Source organism: Panthera pardus, unplaced genomic scaffold, assembly GCF_024362965.1.
Source record: "Panthera pardus isolate Hobbes unplaced genomic scaffold, ASM2436296v1 HiC_scaffold_24, whole genome shotgun sequence".
NCBI classification, from domain to species: Eukaryota; Metazoa; Chordata; class Mammalia; order Carnivora; family Felidae; genus Panthera; species Panthera pardus.
Genome location: NW_026526810.1, coordinates 45,454,094 through 45,480,871, shown reverse-complemented (window position 1 = coordinate 45,480,871; position 26,778 = coordinate 45,454,094). Strand labels below are relative to the sequence as shown.

At 43.4% G+C, this 26,778-nt stretch overlaps 2 long non-coding RNA genes across 2 annotated transcripts; both read left to right on the top strand.

Moving 5' to 3' along the window:
* Positions 1 to 11,542: 11,542 nt before the first annotated feature.
* LOC109262989 (uncharacterized) lies at positions 11,543 to 17,981 on the top strand. Its single transcript, XR_008417086.1, has 5 exons — positions 11,543 to 13,104; positions 13,429 to 13,562; positions 16,052 to 16,153; positions 16,261 to 16,299; positions 17,481 to 17,981. It is a non-coding gene; the product is annotated as an uncharacterized LOC109262989 (long non-coding RNA).
* Positions 17,982 to 23,048: 5,067 nt separating this feature from the next.
* LOC128772954 (uncharacterized) lies at positions 23,049 to 26,478 on the top strand. The gene is made up of 2 exons (XR_008417085.1): positions 23,049 to 23,607; positions 26,091 to 26,478. It is a non-coding gene; the product is annotated as an uncharacterized LOC128772954 (long non-coding RNA).
* The last annotated feature ends 300 nt before the right edge of the window (positions 26,479 to 26,778 follow it).

Here is a 26,778-nt window from a genome sequence, read left to right as displayed (position 1 = left end):
TGCAGAATGTTTCTCTAGAGAAGCCAAAAGGAGAAGCAAAATAGAAGGTAGAAAATGGCTTTGAACATGTCAAGGGGCTGGCGGGACGGGCAGCAGTGCAGCCTGCAGTTTGAAATGTGGGCATGGAGATCTGGAAATAGATCAGGACCAGAAGATATGAATCTGGGGGTCAGTTAGTTGAATGGCCATTACATTGGAAACTCCAGGACACATCAAATCTCCCACATAGAGGGTAGAGATCAGGGTCAAAAGCTTAGGCTGGAGCCCTGAGGGATACCCTCGGCTGAGGAACTGATGAAGAAGCAGAATAGATGCCGCCAGAGTAGAATGAAAACCGGGAGAGAGCCATTTAACTGGAGTCCAAAGGAGGACAGTGTAAAAACAGGAAAGAGAAACCATTAGCTTGGAACACTTGACACTGACAAATGAGTGAAACATAAAACAAACAACAACAACAAAAATAACCAAGAAAAGGCCAGCAGCTTCAGCAAGGATCACAGTGGTGCTCTCCATCAATCAGATCCAGTCAGATGGTGGGCAGGGGAGCCACTGAGATAGCAAGTATGGACTCTTCTTTCAAAAAATTTGGCAGTAAGAGAGGACTGGAAAAGGTGGGAGACCTGGAGGGCCTCTTTGGACAGTCAACTGAACTGCACAGACTTAATCACCCCATTCTTAACCCGTGCAATGCTTAAAGAGAGAAATCATCCCCAACCAGATTATGTATCACCCCTGGACAGACCACACTTTCGTTCAGCAGTTTTGTAACCCCACCTTTCAACCCTAGCTCCTCACTGGTAGTAATTCTGCCACCATCACTGGCCTATAAAGGTAGATACTGTCTAGTATGATGCTAGAATCTGGGAGATCATCTCGCCTAGCCCTCCAAGCAGCAGTGGGAATGGCTCAGGCTGGCAAGGAGTCTTGTAGACCCAAAAATACCATTGAAAGCTTTGAGCATTTTCATAGACTGGCAAATCATATCTGACTTTCACAAATGTAGCCTATTCCTTGGCCTCTTCCCATTTCTTCTGCCTTTGGAGGGAGGCTGTCCAAGGAGAATGATGTCAAAAGCCAAGGGGAGACCTCCCTTTACTTGGGGACACACGCACAGGAGTCAAGTGTGAGTGAAATCCAGCCCCTGCTTCCTTGCCAAGTGTTATATCCATCCAGATGGGACACCTTCTTCTAAATTGCACAAAGGAGCTTGGGCCTATACATTTACATTGGGAGGGGGACTGGGGTCCTTCAACATGGGTGGAGAGCAGCTGTCTCCTCAGGAGAAGCCCTTTTCTCTGATAGGGGCCCTTTAGTGGCCACAGGCCCAGTCCCCAAGGACCAGGCGCTCTGCTTCTCTGCCCAGCATTGAGGGGCTTGCCAGGAGAGCTGGGGTTCGGTGCTCCACGAAAGGTCTACCTGAGGGAGGAACACTGGTAACACAGGGAAAGGGGCCCTGATGATCTGCTGAGTTGTGGGGAACAAGCCTTAGGGGTTCAATGCCTGGTGCCAAATGGTGTCCACTGCAGAATTTGCCCAAATTATTTTAAACAGAAAATTAGCAAGTCTGAGCTCCTGCCCCCACCCTTGAATGAGCCCAATGAGACTAGACTATAAGAGGTTAAATCATGTGAAAACCCTTATTTTTTAATGGAACTACATTTAGTCAAGAACCACTTGTGTAGGATAGGTCTTCAAAAATTATTGCCATTTGCCAGAGAAAATGTGCTTTAATTCCTTGATGCCAAAGAATGTCTGATACATTGTATAATGAAACTAGAATAATTGAACCACTTGTTTATTACAGAGCTCTCTAGCCAAATATTCTAAATTCTTCAGTGGCTGAGTGGGCTTGCAGTGAATTAACAATGTTCTTTTCTTAAAAAAAATAATAATTTTGAGGTAGGACACAATATTTACAAAAGATTTTTTTGTGAAGCGTTACTAAATGCTTTTTACTCCCAGAAGGATCATGTATTATTCTTTGTTGATAATGCCAGGGTGATTCAGAAGGACAAGTGAAACGTTGACCAAAGCATTAAGCAGGAGTCCAGACTAGCTTTACCCTGGCCAGTTTTCCTCTCAGTTCCCACCAGAGATCTTCCTTTGCATTTATACTCCCCTAACCTACTGCCCCTCTCTCATGGAGTTTCTACCAAATTGCCTTGCCTCCAGGTAAACCAAAACACCAATCCCCCACTATCACCCCATGAGCTGGGGAACCCTATAAAGGCAAAGACCATAGAGTATTAATGTTAACATCCTTGTCCTCAAAAGCACACCAGAGTACTTCACACCTAGGAGGCTCTCAGGAAGGCATTGATGTTGGGTATAGACCGCTAGAGTTAAGTGAGAGACTGGAATAAAAATGGAAAAAAATCCAAACTCATGGATGCTTCCTTCCTCCATCCCACTGGACTTGACTGAGGCAGTCAACTTCTTCACATTTCCTGAGAAGACTGAGGGGCCAACAGGTCAGGTCTGTTTGGGGAAAGAAAGATGGCCCTATCACAGGTCACAAAGCTCTGGCATTAGGGGAGTTTGGGGAGTGCAGAGAAGAGTGAGAAAAGAGAGAAGTGGCTCAGGAAAATATGGCCAGGCTGACCAAGGCAAGCAGAAGGATGTTTCAAGGTGTGTGGGAGCATTTTAAAGATTGCAGACAGATTGAGTTTGAGGACAACAAAGGAAAGGCCCCTAGGTTTCAGGAAGTTGCTTCTCGATTTTTCCATTGTCTCCTGAGAGGTGAGAATAGAAGCCAGGTAGAAGAGAGGTAAGAAGGGCTTGGGAGGGTGGGAGGCAGCAGGGCAAAGACTACACATTTCCAGAGCAATAGGGGATAACAGGTTGGGGGTGGGGGGTGGGGTGGCATCTTTGTCAGACTGCGGCTGGGGGAGGGGGCAGGTGTTGGGAGTTCATTTTAGCAGCAAACATCTGGGGAGGGGTTATGGTAGAAAGGGCCTTGAGAGAACGAGTCTGAGGAGAAGTAAAATACATTCTTCCTCTGAGATTGGAGGATTTGAAATAGAAAAGAATGGCTGTAGATTTGACATGCTTTCATGAGTACCCCTCTCCTAAATCAAGATGGCACACACACAGGGTAACAGGAATGGAGACCTTCACAGTCAATTCTTTATAGTGTGGGCTAGACACTTAAAAGAACAAGCAGTAATGTGGATCCACTGACCTTCATCACATGGCACTATCACCTCTAGACTGATGATCCTCAGGGCCAGTCCATGGACCAGTGTCTTTCCATAGGAAACTTCTCACTGAAATGAGGTTCCTTTTTTTTTTTTAAAGCTGCATTCAATGTAAAGGACTGCCCTTTATGCTGAGATTATATCCTCTTCACTTTTTTTTGGTATTAAAATGGTCTATGCTGAACATGAAACAACAACAGTAGATCAGAGTTTGGTTTTTCCCTCCATGTCTTTACTTAGCAAAAGAAAATAATGCTGTTCCTCATGAGTCCTCCCTCTGTCACCACTGCCATTTATTTTTCATGTTCCTGTTTGTGAAATAAATTATTGGGAATAATTTTTCTGAAACTAATGTTTATATATCTCCAAAATACAGTTTTAGAAAACAAATTATTTTGAGCACCCAAGAAAAGACATTTCTGGTTGGTCTCCCTGGTTAGGACTCACACCCTCAAGCCAGGGTGTCAGATGAATTGTGAATTATTTCCTTGGAAGCCCACCTTAAACAGAGACACCAATGAACAGGTTTGTGGTGGAAATCAAGCTCATGTAGCGCTTGAGATCTCAGACCTTTAGGCCTGGAAGGAGTTTTAGAATTATTTTTGTCATCTAATCTGGATTATTCTGAGGCCCTATCAGAGGGAGCAGATTTGCCCAAAGCCACAAAAACAACTAGCAGTAGAGCCAAGACAAGAGGCCCAGTCTCCAAACCCCCAGGTGTCCCTCTCCCATCTCTAACTTGCCTCTGGCTCAGGATCAATGGCAACCTCCTCTTTCCCAGCAGGCAAGTTGCAAGCCAAATAGCAGCTAGGCCTAGAGGGTGGTACATGGGAATAGAGAGCCATTTTCTTCTCTATAATAATGGCTGTTGCTTCAGTGTTTAATGCCTTCTTGATTGTATCACTCAGAACTGCTGCTGCAGCCCCTCCTCAGTTCCCTCCTAGAGGGGCTTCTTTTCCAATGACCCAGGGGTCAGCTCCAAGGCCCAGGCTCTCATAGTCTACCTCAACCTCCACAATTTCAACAAGGCTTTCCTGCAGGTTCCTTCTCTGCCAGCTCCCTCGCTCTCCTCCCTGTTTAGTGCCAACCCCAGGAGTGTTATCTTCTTTTTAGTGAAGCAGACCTTGTGGGAATCCCAGTTCTACCAACTAGCATTTACATTTTCACAGTTGCCTTTGAGGCTTAAAGGTCAGGAATTATAAACAAGAACACCTCTAGGGCTGGTGGAGACCTAGTAGAGTCACCTTATGCTGGGGCTGTAAGGGACATTATGGACAGGGTGCCGTAGGAGCATGACAATGGGGGTGAGGGTGCAGGATTTGGGCCATTCTGAGGAATGGATGGAGAACCTAGGAAAGTTTCACAGAGAAGAAATTTGAAGAATGAGTTAGAGGCAGAGAAAGGATCTTCTAAACCCAGATCTCTGCCCCTAGTCACAGAATTGACATCAGAGAGCAAAGAAAGACTGGAAAGGAGAATTGCAGTAAGAGCCAGGGAGGACCCACCAGCTGGGATGCAGCTACTCTTTGGGGTAGCATAAAATTAAATGGCCCTCTACTGATTTGGGTGAAGCCCCAGGTGATGGTATAAGGTTATCTGTTCACTGACTATAAGCTGATATTTAATGCCCAAATGCCATTTAAGTTATTCTATATTTTTTACTTATTTATCATTTTTAGAGCCAATAGAATAATTCAAACTTTTACGGAGCCCATGCCATGAAAAATTAAGTATAAGAAATTGTTTCAATTGTTATATTGACATCTTACTACCATTTATGCCCTTGGGTGATGATTAATAGTAATGGTATAACTACTTCATAGTGCATGCTATGGTAAGATATTTAGTTAGAGATGTGTCATGAGCTTGTGTTTTTAAAAGTTGATGTGTATTATTTAACATAAAAGAATCCAGAAACATTCTATCTTTGTAGAAAGATCATGTGGGAATCAGGAAGACTTGGCTTCTCACCCTGGCTCAGCTCCTGGCACTAAGTATCTCATCCCTAACTACTGTTCACTTTACTTTATTATCATAGAAAGAAAACAGTTGCATAGAGAGGGGGGAAAAATGGAATAGATGGCTTCTAAGGACTCTTCCAGATTTGCCTTATTTATGATGGAATTTAAGGGATTCTTTTATTAAACAGTGGTCCAGAACATTTCCTTCCATGCCTATATTGTGCATCCTTTGCTTCTGAAACCCTGAACCCTTGCTTTCTCAGTAACTCTTAGCATTGCTAGTTTGTTGTCTAAAAAATTGCTCAAATGCTAATTATCATTGTCCCACTTTAGTTGTTGCTGAGGAAGAGCCAACAGGACTAGGTAAAGTGAGAAAAAGGAACTGGGTTGGGGGCAAAGAATCACCCCTAGGATAATGGATTACTATTTTTCTTCAAATTAGAAAACAAGTCCTGAGCTGACTGCAAATGTAAACTTGCTCACATGGCTTGTGGGAAGCTGGGAAAGAAGCTGGCTGGGCCAGGCCCCCACTGGCCAGCTCCATCTGTGTGGATTTCTTGGAGCCAGCAAGGGTACTTTCTGACTCCTTCAATCCTCTGCCTCTGAACGCTTCATAAAGAGGCAAGGGGACTTCTACCAAAACAGAGGACTCTTCCTCCTGAGCCCCCCAAGTACTCCTTTCTATTGCTGGTGGCATTTTCTGTCTGATGGTAACTGGGCTTCTTACCATCACCAGGGCTTCCTTTTGATCCCTGGTTTACATGGCTTTCTGTTGAGCAAATAAACACACATTCATCCCTGCCCCCAACAAGACAAAGGCAATTCATTCATAGGAGCTGCTGCCCAGCTGACAGATGTTCTGGCCTCCTGGCCCTGTAGCCTGGCATGCTGTTGACCCTAAAGGTGAAAGGCTCTGTCACCCATTCTCATCCCCCAGTTGGCCAGTTGCTACAAAGGATCATCAAGAATTCTGACATTTGTCTTTCCTCCCTACTCCTGCCCCCACAGCTCTTAGTGGCTCTTAGGACAGAGCTGTTCCCAAAGTGGCCTTTGATCAAATCAGCTGGAGAATGAAAAAGATGGGCCATGTGGTCAGGATTGCCTTGCCACAGCTGCTCAAATACTTCTGTAGACTTGACTATGCTCTTGCAAAGACAAGGCCATGAGGAGCCCTTTTAGGCACTTCCCCACAGAGAGAGAGCAATGAGAAGCCCCTTTTTAGGAATTTAATGGCTGAAAAAATAAAGCCACCTTTCTGGCCTTAGCATCACATTGGGGCTCAATATCTTCATTTGTAGTTTACGGCCTAGTGGGGGAAGAAAAGACCTCCACTAATATGCTGTCCAGGTTTTAAGAGTCTAGGGGAGTTCCCAACCAAATGGTTGTTGAGCCCAGAGAAGGAAATGTTGACTTCCAACAGGACACTCATGGAAGGTTCTACAGAGGAGGTGACATTTAAGCTGGGCCAAAGGAGAGGTAGAATTTCACTGGACAGAAATGGAGATGGGAGGGCCTTCATTTATGCAGCTGCTTCTGTGTGAAGGCAGTAGAATGCAGAGCCAAACTGAGCAGCAGGGAGGGTGGAAGAGCTTCCGATGACGCGAGACAGACCATGTCACCACAGACACTATTCCAGTTTGTCAGCCTGAGAATCCTGAGCCACAGGAGTCTTGAGCCCAGTTTGAGTAAAACTCTTCATACCCATTTCTTCATAGAAATTCATAGAGCATTTTGAGAGGAAAGTAACCCCTAAAGGGTCCTTAAAAAGCAACTCCATGATCTCGATTCACCTGATTCCCTCTTTGTCTAGGCTTCTTTGGAGTCTTCCAACATTTTTCTACATAAATTACTGAGTGTTCTATGCTTGTACACCAAACCACAACAAGAAGGTCTACAGCCTATTAGCTTGTCTTTGAGAGCTAAGACTCTCTAGAAATCACTTAGGCACTTTTCAGCTCTTTTCATAGGAAATCATCTCTGGAGAAAATGATCAAGTGCACTAGAAAGAGGTTTGAGTCACATGTGACAACATTAAGGGGTCAGTTTCACTCTGCCAATAGGGCAGAGACTTTTAAAAATAAAACCCTAAAGCACCTGCTCCACCATAGCTGCCATGTTTTGGAGCTCTAGACCTCCTGTGCCTCCTGCAGAGTCTAAGCAGTACCACCATCAGCTCCTTGTCTATCCCTACACTGGGAACCAGCTCCTACTGCTTTTCCCTCCTACAAGGAAGAACGTTTTCCCCAAATTGCATCCATCTTTGGTGCCTTTTTACTGTATCAAATGATTGAGGATCCCTTTTGATGAAACTATTGTTTTTTGTTTAAAAGTGTAACAACAAGAACATTACCCTTCAGAAAATCATCACCCCCAAAAACAGAAAACAATAGTAGGTGACAAATTGACACCAATATGATAGAAGGCCAGCAAAGTGCGATCAGAGAAACAGCAGGAAGGAGAAAGAGGTGAAGAGAAATGAACAGAAAGCTAAAAAAGGAAACTACCTTCCCAGGTGAGATAATGCAATCAAACCAGGGAGTGGAGAAGCTCTTAGAGAGAAATCAGATCTCAAGGGACCTACCAGAGTAAGGGTTACAGGGGCATTTTGCTTGAGCTGGGAACAGCATAGAAAAGCTAGACTTTTAAGGCAACTCATAGGAGGCAGAGGTTAGGAAGAGTTTGGAGGCTGAAAGAAATGATGTGGGACAATCCCCAAAGACAAGTTATCACACTGACCATATTGCCAGTCCTGAGCCCAAGTTATTGACTTGTCCATGTTGCCCCTTGTTATTTGCCTCCCCCTCTCTGATGATACTGAGATGATTTGCACTATTTTATGGAAGTTCTTGCCCAACAATAGCAGACACTGAGCATAAAACTTAGAGGGCACAAAGCTTGCTTTCCAAATTAGGTCAATTTAGGCTTTATAATAATCCTGGTTGACCAGAGGCAGAATTCACCTCATTCTGGATGCAGGGGCTATACCTCCAAGGCCAAGGCTCCCCTGCCCAGCTAGGTGTATAAAAGGTCAAGCAGAGAATGAATGTCCCCTCCTTCCTCCAGAAGATTCTTAGAATCAGGGACCACATGTCTGCATGCTGACCCTACTCTGGCTAACCCACCATGCCTACCTTCTTTTTTTTTTTTTTTTTTTTTTTTAATGCTGCCATCCAAGGCAAGCTACTACACTCTCAGGCCTGAGTCTTGTGCTCTTCATCCTTTGATTGACTAGACCTGATTTATCTGCCAGCTTTTCATCCATACAGTATTACTGGGTTGCTTTGTCTCTCCAGGGCTGGGGTCACTGCTGACTAAATTCAGCTCACTGGGAATGAATAGAATCCTGGTTAAGTACTAGCTATGTTTGGGCTTAAAAACAAAAGTCCCAAGGGGGTGATGCCACCAAAGATTAAAAATTGTTCTTGGAAGTTGTACAAACATTTTAAAAGGTGTAATATTTGGGTATTGGTTTCTCTGTCAAGGAAACACTTTCGCAAGATTCCCTCTGTAACCTCTACAAAATGGTAGAGCTACAATTCTAAAATGGCAACAAAGGGAAAAAGAACTGGATTAAATACGTAAAGTGTGGACTTCTTAAATAAGTTTCCCCTTTTGTCTTTAAATTATCATTCAGTTGCCCCTTCTTGGCCATTTTGTTGTTCTCATCAAGCAGTTTATTACCAACTTCTCCCCACCCATGTCAGCTGCAGTCCTCTTCTTTGATTTCTGCCTACAGAGTCTTCAAAACATGTGCCTATACTGTTTCTGCTGGCAGACATGAACTAAATACCAACCTGATACTCTTGCAAATTCAAGTGAACAGGCCTCAGTATATTCACTCTTTGGTGTCCCATCTCCCGTTCTACTGTGAAGCCTCACTGCTCACTTGAGGGCATTCATGGAGAGAACTTACCTAGGCCCAGAGGTGTATCATTCGCTCCCCCTCCAAACACAGACTCATAGAATAATGGGGTTGAGGGTCCTCCTCACCACCACCCTCAGAGAGCACTTGTCATTCCAACCTTATGTTCTCAACTTTTAGCCATCATGCCTTATAAATTATGACCTGTTTTCATCTGGGCAACATTGGGCAAAATGTTAAAGCAGGCAAAGTGTCATCCTTGGTGTCCTCTTACTAGAAAACACACCTAGAGTATCCTTTGGCTTTTTCTCAACTTTCTCCAGCTACCCCTGCCCCTGCACATCACAGTGTTGGACTGAAGGTGTCCATCACCATAAGTAGCACCACCTCCAATCTCTGCCTGTGGAAAATTCCCCGTCACCTTCCTAAGTCCAGCTCAAATGCGACCTCCCTTGGCAGGCCTTCCTTGATGTACAGCCTGTATCTTTCTCTCTTTTGAAGCCCCATGCCCCCTTGAATTGTCTTTGCTATGGTACTTTTCACTTTCTACCACTAGACAGTAAGCTCCTCAAGTGCAGGATCCATGTCTGATTCATCTCTGGGTCCCCTGCAGGGCTGAGTCAGTGGACTCTCTTGAAGGCATGCAGGAATGGCTCAGGAAGGGCAAGGCTCTAAACACAGTAAAACATACTCTGTCAGTAGGCTGGGTGGAGCCTAAATCTGGGATATACCTCTTATAAAGCTGGTTCTTTCCTTTCCCCTTCCATTCTCACTCCCAACCCATTCCTGAAGGACCTCTCTCTTTCACTGTCTTCAGCCAACTGTCACTGTGGGACAGAATCCTCTATGAAGGCTTTAGCTGTTAACAGCTTAGAATGTTGCTGCTCCCATAAGTCTTTGCACTGAACAGAAGGGTGGGATGGGAAGGGGTTGGGAGAGTGCTGAAGGAGGTAAGGGTGAAGATTTTAACTCCTCAATGACATGTACTCCTATTATTGTACTCCTATTAGAGGATTTAGGCATGACAGACTGGGCAAGGAAGGAATTTGGGGGATTGGGGGGGCTATTTCTTGACACCCCTCCAATCATAGCCCCTTAGTATTCTGAGCTACTTTTGTTCTCTTTCTACCTATGCCTTTTTAAAAAAAGATGTGTGTCCTGGCATAGAATAGCCCTTACATAAGTAGTAATCATTAATGTCATTACTAATAAGAACATAAATGACGTAGACACATAGCCCACCCTAAACACATGGAGTGCTTGGAGGTACCAAGTATAGTTGGAGTTTCTGAAGTGTCAATGCAGGTTTTGAAACCTCTGCCTCTTGGTGATGGAAACAGTCTGAGCAAAGATAAGGAGGTGAAAACCAGCGGTCTTGAGTGCATAGGGAATGGGCAATAACTGAAGAGAGGGCCCTCCCTAAGAGACTGACAAGTGGGGGCACCTGGATGGCTCAGCTGGTTAAGCCTCTGACTTCTGCTCAGGTCATGATCTCACAGTTTGTAGGTTCAAGCCCCACATCGGGCTTGTTGCTGTCAGCACAGAGCCCACTTTAGATCCTCTGTCCTCCCCCCTCTCTCTGCCCCTCCCCCGCTTATGCTGGTGCCCTCTCTCTCTCTCTCTCCTCCTCCTCCTCTCTCTTTCTCAAAAATAAACATTAAAAATTTTTTAAAAAGAAACCAACAAGTGAATTTGGTTAGATGGCAGGAAGCAGTGAGAGGGGGAGAGAGAGGCCAATTTGAAGAGAGACATGATGATGAATTCAACTTCGACTTGTTGGTAAGTCAATAACGGGAAATGTCCCTTAGGAGCCTGAAGATCCCAGGCTGTGAATACATAGGGCCCAGGGTCACAGGGAGTGCATGGATCCTGCAAAGCAGCAAGTGCAAATGAAAGGGCAGGGTGCAGGATGCAGGGGGTGTTCAAATGAAAAAGATGCGGTGAGAGAGGTGATGATGATAGTGGTGGTAGTGTTTTTGGTGCTTCTGAGCTCATCAATTGCAGCAGAAAAGTCCAGAATATAAGGCCAGGGAGAAAAAATATGAGATGGGGCAGGAAGAAGTCATTAGAAACCTTAAGTGTGCTATAAGGGCAACTTTGTTTAAGTTAAGTATTGACATTGTATTTACTTAGTGATTTAAAAAAAATTAACATTTTTGCTGTTTTTCTGGGTTGGGAGACATTGATGGCTCTATAAATGTTGAGTTGAAGTTCCCACTTGGCGCTCTCCCTGGTGCTGGATTTGCATAGTGCATTCCTTGTCTTGGGGGTGTTGTGGAAACCATCCCTTTCTCTCTGTTCATCTCCCTTTAGGTGCTAGCCAGGAAGTAAATTTTGCCAAATAAAGTCACCTTTACATGACTTGTGCTTCTTCTCCACCCAGCATCTCTTAGGCTGATGTTTGCAGCGAAGTGTAGAAGAGAGACAGTAGTCCTTTCCAGGAGTAAAACTCTCTCCCTACATTTTTCCAAACCAAATCATGTTAACAGTGGCTTTCGTGGCTTTCAGGGGGTGGCGAGTTTATGGGGAATCCTTATTTTATTTATATTTTCCAAGTACTACTTCCATAGTTAAATTTGTCTTTTTTGAAGAAAGAAAAGTACATTGAAGGTGATTGGAGTTCTCACTCGTAGAAAGTCTTGTAAGAGAATCCTCAGAAGCCATGACATTCTCAGTGACATGGCAATGCCTCTGAGTCTCTTTTAGGAGAAGATTCTCGGCATAATATTCAGGTTTTTAAAATTTATTTTTTAAAAAGATACATGAGTATAAACTCTGTAAGGTGAGCTTTAGGATTGTAATTGAAAACAGTTTACTATTCCCAAGTGACTGCTTCTCTTCCTTTCAATGTAGGACATCACTCATGAGTATCAACTCTTCAGTGCATTACAGGAAAATGTGGTTTTGGAAAATTCCTGAGAAAAGAACTATAAGGGCATGTCCTATGTCATATGTCTAAGAAAAACTTAGCTAGCAGGGATAAATGGAGAACATAGTCATATGGTTAAGATGTCTCAAAACCAAAGCTGGACACTATCTATGAGCTTCATGCATGAAGCACCAGGTACTACTCACTGCCCTCCACTGCTCTCTTCACACCTCCATGCTCTGAGCCAGTTGACAACATTCCCTTTGTCCCCACATACTTTCTGCTGGACTGCTGTTGGGCTTTCCATTCATTCATCCAACTTTTATTGAACCCCTAGCATGTGCCTTTTACTGCATCTTTGCTCTGAGATGACAGAAATGGACATGACAGATCCTTTCCCTAAAGAGACATGAGCCTAGAGGAGAGGCAGCTGTGCTAAGGTGATAGTAAAACAGATGACTGCTGACACAAAGGCTCATACAGGGTGTTAGGGAGCCCAGAGAGCTAATTTTGCTTGGCACAGGAGGACAGAGAATAAATAAGGCGGGGGGGGGGGAGTTACAAAGGAGGAGACACTTGCACTAATTCATCAGGTACACTGGGGAGGGGGCATTGACAGAGGATCTGGGGATAGAGACCCAGAGGGGAGAGCCAGGAGTCCACATCAAGAGAAGGGCTCAGGAATGACAAAGTGATTTATCTGGGACTTATTCTGGCAAACTGTTAAGTGAAAGACTGAACCCCATGGACCAAGAACCTGAGGGGGTAGATGTAATGGGTGGAATTCTAAGATAATCTCCACCCCCTGTAGAATTCTTTCCCCATGAGAGTGAAAAGGATTTGTGAAGATCTAATTTCACACCTGTGACTATGTTACTTTATATAGTAAAAGGGGTTTTGTAGGTATAATCAAGGTCCCTAATCAGTTGACTTTGAGTTAATTAAAAAGGGAGATTATCCTGGGCCTGAAATAAGCAGGTGAAGTCTTTAAAAGGGTGCAGGCCTTCCCAGAAGTCAGAGTGATTCCAAGCAGAAGAGAGGCTTTCCTATTGGCCTTGAAGAAGCAATCTGCCATGCTGTAGAGAGAACCACATGGCAGGGAACAACATGTGGCCTCTAGGAGCTGCAAGTGAATTAAACAAGCAGTGAGCTTGGAAGAGAATTCTAAGCCTCAAGTAAGATTCCAGCCCTGGCCAACACCTTGATTCCATCCTGGTGAGACCTTGAGCAGCTATCCCATACCTATGCCAGACCGACATGGGATAATAAATTTATGTTGTTTTAAGCCACCAAGTTTGTGGTAATTTGTTATGTAGCAAGAGAAAACTAGTTCAGTGGGTAAAGAGGGAGTAAATGTTGAAGACAGAGGAGGAGGTAAGCTCTAGAGCCCTATGAGAATCTGGGGAGCAAACATTCTGGTCAGGTCGTCAGTCAGTGAGAGATGCTAAAGTATAAAGTAAGGCAAAAAAAAAAAAGCCCTACCTGCTTCCTAAGGATCCCCGTGGTAGAAACTAAACTCCTGAGTCTTTCCTTCTCAAGAGGAATGCCCAGGTGAGTGATGTCAGCTGCAGCTCTGTGACTTCCCCTGCCCGACAAGAGACGGGTGGAAAGTAGAGAATCCAGAGATGATGTTTATACCCCGATGAGACATCAAAAATGTGTTTCATGCAAAGGTAAATACTTAATTTTTGTCCCATGAGACTTGGCAAATTTCTTCCCTGAAATTTAGTTGTTTACTTTCATGTCGCTACTTGATTCCAAAAGTACAAAAGCAAACTCTTGCATTTTGTGGTGCATTTTCAGTTCTTTAAAAATATTTTAAAAAATAGAAGGGCAGCCAGTTTATTTTTCCCCTCAAATGAGCCAATATTTGGTTTTTCTCTCATTTTATTCTTTTTTTAAAAATGGGTCACACCAGTTCCTTGTGAACTGGTGAATCATTTCAGTGTTTGAATCATTATAAAAGGTCCAGAGGGACTATTTCTTTAACACTGGAAATAATCAGAGGTTATATAATGTACATAGGAAGGACAAATAGCTTTAGAAAAGAAATCCTTCCATCTCCTTTTCTTCTACCATCTCAATGGCCCTAAATGTTCACTGAAAATAATAAAACATTTTAATGACAAAATTATCTTTATAGCTCTTGTAAAGTGTGTAATAGAATATCAAATGCCTCTTCTGTGAGAAGAATATCGCACAGTGCTGTCATATCCACAGGTGGAAGCAAATTATAGACATATAAAGGCAATTAACAATACAGGATGATTATATGTGGCACAAGGAGTCCAGATAATCAAAGGTATAATTGCAGAGGAGCTGTCTTGTGTTCAGGTGACCAGCCCATCTTTAAAGGAGGAGTGATCTCCCATTGGTGGTGAGGACTGAGAAGCGGGGGTGGGAGGGTGGAGGAATGTGCTGGCATAGGGCAGGAAAAAGTTGGGAAAGTTGGAAGAGTCTAGGCATATTTGTGTAGCAATAAGTAATTCAGTTGGGTTGAAGGTAGGATTCATGTCAGAGGAAGTAGGGGAGATGTTTGGAAAATATTACTGAATCTAGGCTTGTCCTATATGCAATCGAAAGCCACTGAAGTCTTTTTGGATCCAACAAAAGCAAATGTTTCACGAAGATGCATGGTCAGTTGTGTTTGGATTGGAGGCAGGGAGCCCACTGGGAGTTTATGGCAAAAGTGATAAGGACCCAGCCAGGGCAGGGGGAAAGGAGAGGAGAAGATGGCATTCAGAATATAATATACAGAAAAATCTAAAGGATGTGAATTATCCTTTAATAGGGAATTTATTGATGTCACAAACTTTCAAAGATTTTGGCCAAGACCCTGCTTGTTTAGTGGGGACCAGTGGTCTCAGGCAACCTTCCTTTCTCTTTGCAGAGAAATATAATTGTATGTGGACTTACAGTGACATTTTTAGAGAATTAGCTCATGACTGGTTGAGAACTTCAGAGATTAAAAATGGGTCACACCTGGAACAGAGTATTATAATGGTGTAAAAGTCTGCTTGCTTTGGGACAAGTGGGAGCCAACTTTTAAAGATGCTCTTCAGGTGCCAAGGGGTGCTGCTCAAGCCCTAAGTTTCCTAGGCTTCTACATATCTTTTTGTTCAGTCCTCTGCTAGGCTGCCAGTTTCTGGGTCACCTCACTTTCCTCACAGAAACAGTTATCCTTAAAAGAGGAGAACCCCGAGAAGCAAGCGTGATTATCCCAAATGCTAGTCTCATTTTCACCCCTGCCATTTTGACATTGTTTTTGCCTCCATTCTTCAATGGTCATAAAACTGAGCAGGCACTCACTGCCTCATATTTGGAGACTAGTGAGATGGAAGAGATGGGGGCACCAACATCTATTGAGCACCTACAGTGTACCAAATCCTCTGCTAGAAACTAATGAATGTAAAGTTTAGCATGATGCTGAACACTTAGGGCTCTATCAATGTTCATTTCCTTTCTCCTTGCTATTAAATTAGAAAGAGGGGATGAGATGGTGATAGACAGGAGCCATAAGGAGACTGACAAGGAGAAGCCCTATGTGTTCTGGAATGCAACAAGCAGGTTCCACCAACCTTACCAGAAATCGAAGAGAAGCTGCTCTTCACTGACCCCTTAGGAAGGAGAGAGCCCTACCAGCTCAACACTCTCAGCTCTCCTCAGCCAAGGCCAGCACTGAGGCCCAGTGGGAATTAGGGATGACTCCACCACTCTGCTGCTACTAATCCCCACAGAGCAGTCCCTCCTCCATCCCCAAGTCACCTTCCTGGTCAGAAGAGCTCATGGAAAATGATCTCACTCTTACCTCACCTTTCTTTCCTTTGTCTCATGGTCAATTTCTGAATTTTTTATTTTTGAGAGAGGACGATAAGCACTTGCTTGAATTATGCTCCAAAGACATACAGGTCTGGAGGACCTGGGGCCTGGCTTCCCAGTGAACTTCTTTCTCTCTTGGGAGCCTCCAGATCCCACCACTGGTAGTAGTATCTCTTCCCCAAACTCCTCAGAATGACCCACATGTTACATAGAAAACCACTGTGGCTCTAGTAGTGTGAGAAGGGAAACCATTCAGACCCCAAAGTCTTAGAGGCTGATGGAGTGAAGAAAACAGAACCTGAACTCAAGATACCTAGGTTCTAGTCTATGTTTCCCTTTTTAGGACCCTGAGAAAAATCACATCACCCTTTGAGTCTGTCTCCCTGTCTGCCATATAGGAATCACAAAACTAATCACAAAGGCTTGCTGGACTGTCATGAGGATGGTAAGATAACTGATGCACAGAACACTCTTGCTGATGCATAACATTTACTTGTGCTAGCTAAATGGCTGACCCCTATTCTTTCTCCTGATATTTATCTCCCTTCACAGATTCAACCCACTGGCATTACTTTCATGTAGAAAGAGAAGGTAAGTGCTTTCAAAGAGAAGAGACAGTAGAGATGGGCTGGGGAAGTAATCTTCCTCATGAAGAATTAACTCCTTGGCAAATGGCGTCAGCTTCTCCCACTCTTTTTTTTTTTTTTTTAATATCAGATTTCATCCTTTTTCTACTTCAAGTGCTGCTCTGGATACTCTCCAATGTCTTCATTTCCCTTTTGAGTTCTGGAGCCCCAAACCAGACTATATTCTCAAGACTATGTTTAGTAGACAAGAAGACCATAATACAGAGTCATTTTGCCATTTTTGTAGAGTTCACAAAACTAAAAGTAGCACTTTATATACTGTTCTGTAAAAGTGATTTGCCGTTTCCTCTCAAAAGAAAAAGACTATCAAAGATGTTTTCTAGAAAGGGAAAGCCCCAGAATCAGGCTGTAAAATGCTCTCTAATGATGCGTTGTGGTTCTGAGGGCATACAAAAGACCTTGAGAAAGATTTTGAGCTTGGATCCTAAATTTCTAATCCAAATTCCTATTATTTCACTGAATTGCAAGCTCATTAAGGTTGAGGACCATTTTTGTAGCCCCAAAAGATAGCACATAGGGACATTCCATACACCTTTGTTGAGTGAACATCAATATCAAGTATCAACCCAAACAAGGTGGAAAACTTGGAGCCACTGACTCCTGGGACCTGACACCTTCAGACCAGGGAATATAAGATTCTTAAATTTAACAGTTTCCATCAGTGGCCCTCTGCCAGTAAGCCCTGGGGTGGGGGTGGGGGGGAGTAACAACCAAAAGAGATGGATTCCAGGTGTGTTGCTAGACTTTCAGGTCTGACCAAATGGAGGAGGAAAACTGATTACAACTAAACACTGTGAACAAAATACACACACACACACACACACACACACACACACACACAGCAATTAATTGAGGACTCTGAAAAATAAGTAAAAGTAGGTGGATTGGTGAAAGAAATAACTCATTACATGAACAATATGGTGACAGTGAGTTTCGTAGAATTTTTCTCCTGGCTTTGATCTGAGGGTGAGGTGACTCATGAAACTGCACAGTGGTCATAGACCACAACAACTGTATGAAACAGCCAATCTTTCTGGACTAATGACCTGGAAAATGGGCCCTTGCAAGCCAGAGTATGTGGGAAAGATTCTTCTTGTTCTTGTCCTCATATATTTTCTCTCTCAGTTCAGTCTCAAGGCCAGATGCAGCTTCCAAACCAAACTGTCATCACCATGGCAGCAGCTTGGGCACCTAAAATCCCCGAGAGGAAAATCTTGTTATCTCAGGACAGAAGAATGTAGAAGAGGGCCTCTGTTATATGAAGAGTATGAGAGGAGTCCTTGTTTTTTTTTCTCTTTTCTCTTGCCACTTTATCCAGAGGAAAGGCCTAGTAGAATAAAACTTTGTGATGTCATTAGTGGCTATAACTCTGAGAAAGAGCTCTATCTTTCTAGCCAGAAAGATGATAGGTGACCCTGTTAAGCTGATGGATGTGAGGGAAATCCGGAAGAGGAAAGAGTGGAAGGAAGGGATTCCATGTATGAACCGACGTAAGTCCTGGACTTTCCCTCTGAGCCACACGTGTGTGGAACATACCCAGACACACAGCAGAGGCTTTGGAACCTGAGCTGACAGCAGAACCTCTGCATATAGAAGGTGAGACAGAACTTGCAGTCTTCACTTAACTGGTTTGCTTGAATGATGAACCAAAACAAAAAATCAACTTGCTCTGATTTTAACGGGACCCAGAGTTATATAACATCCCATATAAAATATCTTAAGATACAATCCAAAATTACTCAATGTGATAAGAACTAGGAAAAGGTGAGCAATTCTCAAGGGAAAAGATGAAAGACAATGTTGAAATTACAAGAAAAAAAAGATTTTGAAGCAATTTGTTACAATCATTCTTTATGATGTTAAGGTGTTTACCTTAACTCTTGAAATGAATAAAAACTAGTTATCAGTAGAGAAATAAAAACTTTTTTGAAATGGAAATTTTATAACTGAGATATACAATATCTGAAATTAAAAAATTCCCTGGATGGGCTCAATAGCAGGATGCAAATGACAGAGGGAAGAGCCAGTAGACTGGAAGAGAGATCCATAGGAGTTATCTAATCTGAAGAACACAGAGAAAAATGTTTGAAAAATAGTGAATAGAGCCTCTGGGATCTGTGGAATAATATCAAACAGTCTAACATTCATGTCATTGTAGTTCTTAAGGGAACAGAGAAAGATTGATATAGAAGAAAATAGTTGAAAAAAATAATGGCTAAAGATTTCCCAAATTTGGTGAAAGATATGTTTACAGATTCAGACAGCTCAGCAACCCCCAAACAGGGTAAACTTAAAGAAAACTGAACTGAACATCCACCATTCCCTATGGCATTACCCACCAATACCCTCCTTCTTAGACCCTGAAGACATCTGAATTTTCCACCTTGGTGTCAGGGAAGGGTCACATGAATAGGAGCTGGACTCCTAGGGATTAATCCCAGCTCACTGATTCAAGTGTGAGACCCAGGGAAAACCAATTATCCTGCATGGGCTGCAGTTCCTCATCTAGAAAATCTCAGGGTTTTACTACGAGTTTCTAATTTCCTTCCTGTTCTAAAATAATTACCCCATAATCAGTTCTTCTGTGGACTTTTTCTGTTCAAACTGATAACATTATTTATGAAAAGCTAATGCTATGAAACAAGAAACCACTTTCCTGTCAAGAGTCTTTCCACCCTTTGTAATGGTGCAGGTAACTGAAATGGAGAAGCTCCCAGAACAGAACCCAAAATGAAGTTTTATAGCAACCAGAATGGAGTTTGGCCTTCCCCAGCAGCTTCCTGCAGAGTTCTTCGAGCATCATGGGAGGCCTGGAATTCATTGCAAAGGAAAGGAAGCTCTGCTGAAAACTTTCACTCCCAATAAATGCATTTCTAATCTCATGTTTTTTCAGAGGCTAAGGAATGGAATGGAATGCACCCATGGCCTCAGATTCCTAGTTTGATGTCAGGTCTGTCAGAATATGTTAAATCTATGTCTGTAAACACAATAATAACAACCACTTGAATAGCATCTTACAGTTGACAGAGCAGTTCTCTTTCCTGCATTATCACATTTCCTCCTCCCAACCACCAACTCCTGAAGCAGGTTGTAGCAGTCACCTCCTGTTTCCTCAGAGGAAACAGTCTGAGAGAGGTTGAGAGTTTTACCCCATTCCATCTAGTACTAAGCTTGAAAAAGTGCCAACTCTTCTGGCTTCCAATTCTGTCCTCTTTTCCCACCACCAAGAACCAGAGGATCTGGGCATTGCCAAGCTATGACCTGCGACTACTGGGCAAGAGGCCAGTTACTCCACATTTTAAGGGCAGGCTGTAGTACATTAGATCCTCTCAGTTCATTCTTTTGGAGAGGAACACGGTGTTAAGAGTTGGCTTCAATACACATTGTCCCTCTCCCAGTCCCTCATTGCCACTAGCCAGGCTGCTTGGCATGGAAAGGCTCTCTGGTATTAGACACCAGCTCTTTTGAAAATGTCTTTCTTCCCCTTCTTCTAGCTGCTTGTGAATGTGCTTGGCGTTGAGTCAAGTAGGCTTGGGAATTGGTGGTTGCTTCTTCAGATTTTACCATTAAGGGGACTTGAAGGGCTTGCTGCTTGGCCCTCACATGGGCTTCTTCTCTGCTCTCCTACCCCCTGAAGAATTGCACATTCCCTCCCATTATTGCACATTCATTCAGCCTCCACTCTGCATTGATGTGCCCGGAGGTCATCCTTCCCTCCCTTCATGAGCCAATTTCAGCTCATTTATTCACACATTGTCCCTTCATTTTCAAGAAAAGTCTCTTTGAGTATGCTAATTCTGAGTCATTGCATACCATCATCATTTCAGAACAAAAAGATGTCAAAAGGTGGGTGGGTTTATTTCATCTAGCAAGGAAATAGGCATTCTTTTCTTTGTTTTACCCTTAATGACTCATTCAACCTGAATCAAAGCTGAGTCGTCTGGGCCTTTGAACAGGAGACTGGGTGGTGGGGAGGATGAGGTGGGGGGTAGGTACCACCCAAGCTGGGGCAATGGGCTCAAATCCCTGGAGCTGTGTCCATGTTCCATGGAATGGGCAGAAGGGACTGAGAAAATATAGTGATAGCATGGTGTGAAGCCCTTGCACATCTCTGGGCTTCTGTTTTCCCATCTATAAAAGGATCACAGAAGAGTGTGTTGGGACTAAGGTACATGACCTTACTGAAATTACTTTTCTGAATCACTGTGCTTTCCTACGTGGACATTGGAACCTTGATTCAGGAAAAGAGGTTGAACCCTCACCTGTTTTAGGTACCTGGAGAGGTAGAGAGAGGAGGGTTTGCTTGCAGACTTAGGCTTGGATCCTGCTTCTACCAATTCCTAGCTATGTGACCCTGGGATAAGTACTTAACCTCTGCATCTCATTTATAAAAGGGGAATAGTACTTCTCTTGATAAGGTCCTTGTGAGGATAAAATGTAATATCTGCCACAGTTATCTCCTGGAGTTCCCCAACTCACATACAGGATATTTAGGACAGAGGACAGGTAGACTGGGTGGGCTTGGACAGTCTTAATATCCTTCAATTTCTTCTTTGGTAAAATTGGGATACTATGTGCTTTGCAAGAGGGTTGTGACTGCGAGAGATGATGTACTAGAGGCCAGTGCAGCACTAGGACACTGTGGGTCCTTAAGTGGTAGTACTGGCCAATTAGAAGTTATCAGTATTCACCTTACCTGGGGCCAGTGCCCCTAGAAAGGGTTCCCTGGGAATATTTGTAGCAGTCCTTAGACCAGAGCCAATGTCAGAGCCTGGAGGCTGGGCCAAAGCAGAAGACACCAGTGGGTTTTGGGCCAGAGAAGGTGGGACCAAGATGCCATTAGCATGTAGGCTAGGGTCAGTAACCAGAGGTGTGGTGCAGGGTGCTCAGGCAGGGCATGGTGCCTGGCAAGTGTTCACACCCCAGGACCAGAGGGGCTACTCCACACACCCAGTTACACAGCTGTATTTTCCACAGCCTTGGGTTAAAGCAGTCTCCCTGGTGGTTTCACAGGCCTTACAATGCAAGCTGCCAGGCTGGGCTCTGGAGAGGCCTAGAGATAGGAAAACAATACCCTACCATGGTAGCTCTCAACATGAGGACCTAGGTCACTGCAGAGACTCACAAACATAACAGTAATCCCTTTGGGGAAAGGAGACTTTTTTTTCTTATGGTGGAAACTGGGATCTGTGGGGGTTTGGTCATGATGGACCATCTAGTGGTCCACAGACCTCTTGAGGTTCCAACACAAATGGCTTTGGGGATACACAAAGAGCTCTAAACCACTCTGGGAGAGCAATGGGATTCATCTCTTCAGTCCTTCCCTTCAAGTTTTAGTTGCATCCCCCTAGAGAACCAGGTCTCTGTATCTCTCCCCCTAACCAAAAAAACAAACAAACAAAAAACAACAACAAAAAAAACCATGACCAAACCATCTGCTAAAAATCACACACTGTTCTGTCTCAGTAATCTTACTTACATCATAGTTCAGCCTGGAATGTCCTCTCCACTCACCAAAATCCTACCCATATACAAGGCCAATGCCAATCTCAACTCTTCCAGAAAGCCCTCCAAAATCTTTCTAGCCCACAACAATTATCCCTTCCTCAAAACACACAGTCATATCCCCATTTTCCTTTTGGATAGCTCTTATTCTATGGCTTTGTTAGCATCTGTCTTTGTTACTTTAATTTTTCCTTCATGAATGTTTGTTTCCCCCATCTTTCTCATTTCTTTCTTCCAGCTAGTCACCAAAACCTGTTGGTTGTACCTCTCAAAACTATCTTAAATCCATCAACTTCTCTTCACCCTTCAGGGTCATTCTCTGGTTCAGGCCACCATTACTGCAACAGCCTCCTAAGTCTCCTGCATCTGGACCAACCCTTCCAATTCATTCTCTACCCTGAAGCCAGAGGACTGTTGCAAATACAAAAAATACAAACCTGCCTCAAACCCTTTATCCCGCTGCCCTCAAAATAAAATATGAACTTTCCAACAGACCTTTCAAAGGCCTTCATTGACTGGTCCCTGCTCACCTTTTCAGTCACATTTCTTATTCTGCTCCCCCTACCAATGCCTTCCACCATTATCACTGAGGCCTGCCATGTTCTGGTCATGATAAATCCTTCTCAGCACCTCACACTCCTGGACACACCCACTCTCCTGGACATTCTATCTGGAATCCTCTTCCTGCCCACCTACCATGCCTCTCACACAGCACTTGCTTTGCCTACACATATTCAGTCTTCAGGTCTCCAGTCAGTATTATCTCATCCACTAAGCCTTGACCCCTGAGCCCTCAAATACACACTCAAGTCTAGGTGACCTACTCAGAGTACCTTGTCTCCTCCCCATCACCATACTTTTTATTTTAAAGATTTTATTAAGTAATCTTTACACCCAATGTGGGGCTCAAACTTACAACCCCAACATCAAGTGGTATGTTCCACTGACTGAGCCAACCCTCTGCCCATTCTTATTTTTAATTCTATTTTATAGTTGCCTGTTTACTGGTCTCTGTCTCCCAATAGGCTATAAGCAATTTCAGAACAAAAACTGTATCTGCACAGTTTATTTTGGCATACCCAGTGTGGGGCCCAGTGTGTACCTCTCCTAGATGCTCAAATCATTTTTTAATAAATGAATGGAAAGGAGAATGAATCTATACACCAAGGGCAATAACCATTTTATATGCTTTTTTATATCTCCCTTCAGTGCCTGATTCAGGGCCCTGTGTATTCTAGGTGCAAAGAGAAAGATGTAATCATTTGCTTTTAGAAAAAAGCCCTCCTTGTTTAAATAGAATGTTCTATTTCTTGGTATTTCCCTTTTTCCAGACTGAAGGCTTTTTTAACTGCATGCTAGCAGGAATGCAGATGACAACACAGTGACCGAGATCTGCTCCCAGGGGTTCTGGATGAGCAGGGAGATCCACAGAATCCAAGGCCTTCAGAAGTTGAATGGGCCACTCATCAGGGAGGAGCTATGAAAAGCCTTGATGGAATCTAGAAACTCAAATTCTAGTCCTGGCTCCTTCATCAACTCCATGCCCATAGGCAAATCACCTAGCCTCTGGAGTTTGGTTTCCTCATTGGTAAAATGCAGTAAAGAGAAGGACTCATAATTTATCTTCATTCACAGCTCTGAGTTATCCTTCTATTAATAAACATGTCACCACATTCCCACCAGAGGTGAAGAAGAATTTGGCTGTTTTCAATCTAAATATCAGGATACCCATATCATTACAAATGAGGTAAGTGTTTTTGTGATCATAATCTTATACGTTATAAGGGGCTTTAAACTTGGTAGTGAGTTTTCATCTTTTTAATTTTTTTAATAACTGTGGCAGAGGCAACAATATGGGTATATAAATATCCACCCCCCCCCCCACTTCCCTACCAATTTTATTAGAAATGGAAATATGCCCAGGGACACATGGGTGGCTCAGTTGTTAAGCATCTGACTCTTGATTTTGGCTCAAGTCATGATCTCATGATTCGTGGGTTTGAGCCCCACTTTGGACTCTGCTCTGATGGCATGGAGCCTGCTTGGGATTCTCTCACTCTCTCTCTGCCCCCTCCCCTGCTTACACTCTCTCTCAAAATAGATAAATAAACCTAAAAAAAAAACCAGACATGGCAATATGCCCAGTTTAAAACTATATTCCCCAGCTTCCCTTGCAGCTAAGATGATCATATGACTAAGTTCTAGCTGATAAGATATGAGCAGAAATGTCACGTGTAGCATCTATGTAAAGCTTCTCCAAAGGGGGAGAATATGCACTTTGCCTTTTTCCTCTCCTTTCTGTTGGCTGAATGAGAATAAGATGTCTGGAATTTGATAGCCATAGTGGACCATGAGGTGATATGCTAAGAATGGTGGAACAACAAGACAGAAGGAGTTGGGTCCCTGACACCTGGAACCACCATCCCAGCCCTTGGTATTTTCTGCTGGACCTCTTTGCCATAAGAGATAAATAATTTCTGTCTTCTTTAAGCTACTGTTATTTTAGTTTTCCTGTCACATGTAACCCTAACCTGTCACCTAACCCTAACTGATAAAATAATCATCCATTTTATGCAAAACCCCGTGCTAGATGTTGCAGGGGATGTAGAGGTAGATAGGATTTAGATACACAAAGAGTTGGGCAGGAAGGTTCATTCTGGTGTGAAGGAGATCCTAAAAAAGGTTTGACTTGGCAGGGCTGTGTCAACATGAAGAGGATTTATATGAGATGAGGCCAGAGAATATGATGGAAGGATCTTGAATGCCAGGCTGACGACATTGCACTTGACCCTCTGATGGGAAAGCAGAGAAGATAAGCTTGTTTCCATTTGTGGATGAAGAAACCCAAGCCTTGGCAGATTACAGGACTTGTTCAAGGTCACCCAGCCAGTAAGCCTCAGAGCCTATCGCAATTCTGACACTTGGCCTAGTGCCATACCATAGTTCTGTGTGTCTTTGAGCAAGTCTAAGGCAAAAATGGTAGGAACAGAGGTTTTACACTTTGACACAGCCAGGGAACTAGACTGTGCCCTTCTCACACCCCCACACCATTAGGAGAAAACTTCAGGGGTTGCTAGAGGTTTAGGATCTAGACCTACCTTTTTTTTTTTAAGTTTATTTATTTATTTTGAGAGAGAGAGAGGCAGAGATAGAGAATCCCAAGCAGGCTCCACACTGTCAGTGCAGAGCTCAATATGGGGCTTGAACTCACAAACCATGAGATCATGACCTGAGTTCATGTCAACAGATGGATGCTTAACCGACTGAGCCACACAGGTGCCCCAGGATCCAGACCCACCTTGAAGTCAGAGGATTCTTCCTTGGATCCCTGCTTAGCCAACCCCATGAGGAGGCTACAGTGGCCAGGGTGCTGCTGTGCTATGTGGTAAGTACCCATGTGTCAGGCACAGTGCTGGATATTCTATATATATTTATCTAAGTTACTGTCTTCAGTAGTCTACCAAGAAAATTATAATACCACTCCTATTTTACAACAAAGATGAAGAAACTGAAGCTCTAAGAAATGAAACTACTACCCAGAGTCACTCAGTTGATGGCACTGTTGAAGTACAAAGCCACATTTGTTCAACTCCAAAACTGTGTTCTTAGCCCCACATTCTAATTTCTTCTCAATCCCTGCCAAAGCATGCAACAGTCTCCTATTATTACTCAAAACAGCAAGGACTTACCGAGTTTGATAGGTTGACCAGGGCCAGATCCCAGCTCTGCGCATCCCACCTACAATCGGAAGTCAATGTCCTATCCAGGAATCTTATCACCCATGCCCTACATGTGACCCTCACATGGGTGAGGGACTTCCTGGGGAGGTGGACCCACAGATGCCAAGATCTTTGTGGCCTCAGGCCTCCCAGGATTCTCTGTCTTGGTTGGTCATGTGACAAGGATCCCAGAGTCCTCCCATTCTGGGTTCTAGAATTCACAGATTCCAGTGAGTTGTTTCATGGAATAAGGGACACTGAATTCTTTGTGTCCTTCCTGTGGCTGTCATGGTTAGAATGAATTTGTTATGATTTGTACTGGCATCCATTCAATAGACAACTGGTCATTAGAACTGAATCTCCTATCATTGCCAACATTTGGAAAGTTGAGTTTTATTTTGCCGGTCATCCAGTGTGCATCTTTCCAGTAATGTGGTATGTCCAGTGTTCCAGCATAAACCACATATTCCCCTAAGCTGACCACACTGGTTTTTTTCTGGAACTTTCACAGGAAACACCCTAAGATGTGGCCTGCAGAGCTGAACGCGACAGATGGATCCTTGTCCCCTCTGTATTCTCTGCCCAACTACAGGAGGCTAAGTACTTTGCCAGGTTTTGCCCTGGGTCATCACCGGTCCACCCCATTCTTGTATAACCTCCCTTCCTGTTGGCAAAACACTCTTCCTTGCCAAGCTCAGCCTAAGACTCTCACCCCACACCCTCTTCCTAATCAGGCCAAAGATAGAATGTGTTTCCCTTATTTTAACTAGATTTATTAGGCTTAGCCTAAGTCTAGCAGATTTTAATAGTTATTAGTAAAACATTCTTCCATTTCCTTATAAATACTATAATCAATGTTCCTATTCTCAAATGCACCACTTAAAGTATCTAAAATCAGATATGGAAGAGTAATTTCAATTTGTTCATAACAAAGTTTTCTGAAGATATAAGCAGATTTTGTCAGATTCAGAGGCACAATTCTTACAAACACGCTCATGCATTGTAGTGTGGGCAAACTATCACCAGAGCTTGTCATTACACCTTGTAGACATTCTTATCATTGGTTCTTATACAATCCTTATGATCTTTTATTGTCACCCAAAAGTGATGGCCAGTTAAGTGGTTGGATCCACATGATTACCAAAGGCTCACTGCTTCCTTGACTGCAACATTCTCATTAAAATTATGCCCTAGATATT